Raw genomic sequence first — 2,710 nt, forward strand, 5'->3', positions numbered from 1 at the left:
CAACCCCATTTGCCGCCATCTTGGTAAGCCATGTAGAGACCTTCGTCGTTGGTGACGGGCCATTCCGTGGCGTTGGGTACATCTGGGACGAGGCTGAGCCCATTTTGACCAGGACCACCCAAAACGAGGAATCCCAGCAAGGGAACAAGCAAGCTGAAACGATTCAAGTCGAGCCATTTTGTCAGACTGAAATCTCAATTCTCAAGATTCTCAAGGACAGAGAGGTCACTGAAATGTGTTCAGTTAAGGTGGTGTCGGTCTGATGGAGAATGGGGGGGGGGCTAAAGGGGGGGTTCATGATGAACGACTTCCGCTCACCCAGGTGAAAGCTAGAGGGAAATCTGAGCCTATTTTTACAACACTCCGGTCACGGTGGCTATATGCTTTAGCCAGCACGCTAAATAACGTGACGATGAGAGGACGAAGCGAGTGGATCCCAAATCCGTCAGGTAGGAAAACTGAAAGGTAGGAAGAATGGTCCCAATTTGCGCCAACTCATGGTCTTACCAGCAACAACCGGATATCAAAATGCACTTGACGCAGGTAGATAAGTTCTTGAATTGTGGCACCTGGACGATGGCCTTGTGTTCTGGCGTCATGAAGACTCCTTATCATCCATTTCAGAGAAGGTGTCAAAGGGCGTGGGGATGAGATTCTTCTGAGTTGGACGACATCTTCAAGGGCTTTGGTCACCTCCGATTGCGCCTGAATGAGGGTTACGAAACGGGCTCAGTTACGTCATGGGTCGTTGAAGTAGATGGATGTTGGTTTGTCAATTTACAGAAAATGAGAAATGAGTAAAAGTCACATGTTATCAGGACTGCCCTATGGTATGGCTGAAATCATGACCTTCTTCTAAACCACACAGATGGCGCTCTAGCGAATTACGAGAAATGGTGAAATCGCAAAATGGAGAGCATGGTTCAGAACTTTGTGTATCTTCTGATGTTGCTCAGGTTGCCAACATCATATCGGTGATTAGACAAAAGTTAATGATTACACGAAATCTGGGCATTAAACGTGTACAGGCCTCAAAATCATGTGGGAGACGAGTGAAACGACAATGAAGTTGTGCTCAAAACGGAGTTCAATGCCAGCATCAATGACAACAATTCCTGTGCTCTCCCACTTCCCTTGATCAGGTCAAAAAATGAACCTCGTTCCCCGTTGCTGGTTCAGGCTCCACCTCCACCTTCAGGTCTGGATTGGGCCTCAGCTTATGCGGCCAAGAAACTGGCTCTGGCCTCCGCGTCCTCCATAAGCAACCACAATCAAAGTAGAAGCTTGGTTAAAGTTGAGGTCGGTGAAAAGCTGAACGTAAAGTCGAATTCAAAGCTATTGGTGAAAATGCAGCCGGTGTAGGAGCTTCGATGGAGTCTAGGACATTGAAAAAAGTCCCCGGCGTCATTTTGAAAGATGCGGCCCCGACAAACCCCCGTTTCTTCCTTATCCAATCGACAATCCAAAAGAATAGAGCAACAAGAAGGTCGGAAAACGAGCGTGGAGAAGCTGATCAAGCGAGTCACGGTTGACAAAGACAAATGCTCGAATAATTGGGCCGCAGAGTATGAGGCCCGTAAAGAAGTGGCTTTGGAAAGGATGGAATCGGGGGTCACTGCCGCCAACGTTGGTAGCTTGAGTGCATTTCATACTGGGGTGTATTGGACGATGGAAAGTGATGCTATCAAAAATGAACCAATATCCGTGACTGCGACTACTGCTAATGTGAAAACGGCTTGTTCGAGTGAGTCGAATAAACGACTTTTCCTCATGCACTGCGCGAAGGTGACGCCAAAGAGTCCTCTACGTCCATTCCCGCTTCTCCCATGACCCTAGTTCAAACCAGGAAATCCTTTGCCACTCTCTTGCCCGCCTCAAATCTAGCTTCACTGTCTTGCAATTCCCACACGAGCAACCACGCGACAAAGCAAGGGCCTGAAGAGGTATTCGCCGTCTGAATCTTCCTTGGATCCACGCCAAAGAAAGCACCGACCATGGCCCAATTGTTTCGCGAGGTCAAAGCTGATGCAAACGGAGCCAATCCGATTGGCAGGCTGAATATGAAGCAGAGAAAACGAGCTCGAATGGAAGTCCAGAGGAAAGAACAGGACAAGATCAAGTTGGCCAAAATCGCAGAACAACCCAAGTCAACCCCAACACCGTTACATCATCATTCCTTCCAGAAACCACAGCTCAACGATAAATCCAAAGCACCTGTTCAGGACCCTCGATCTTCAATGCCGTCTCCCAATAGGACGATTTCTCCACAAGCTAATTTTCAGACCCAAGGCCGGCCTTCTGTCGTGAACTATCATCAGCCTTACTCAACATCAAACTCCGTTCCTCCTAACAGGGGAATGGCCCAGAATATTCAGATGCCTAGAGCAGGTAACTTCAGGCCTGGTCGAGGAAATCAAGGTCACCCAATTCCTCCAGTACCGGTCATATCTACCCGTGGGTACCCTCAGGATCATGCCCACAACCCCGGGTACATGAGGCCAAATGGCATTAATGTTAGCCCTCGGCCTCGGAGTCATTGGCCACCCAGTGGCCAAGTTAACTTTCCACGAGGTTGTTCCAACTATAACCGGCACCAATTTCGAGGTCAAAGGCGACCACAATTCCGAGGAGGATTTCATAGAGGTTACAATAGGCCACCGTTTTAGAACACTTGATAAATTATGTGAATGAAAAACACGCTGTGAAATGC

Source organism: Tigriopus californicus, chromosome 8 (genome assembly GCF_007210705.1).
Source record: "Tigriopus californicus strain San Diego chromosome 8, Tcal_SD_v2.1, whole genome shotgun sequence".
Lineage (NCBI taxonomy): Eukaryota > Metazoa > Arthropoda > Copepoda > Harpacticoida > Harpacticidae > Tigriopus > Tigriopus californicus.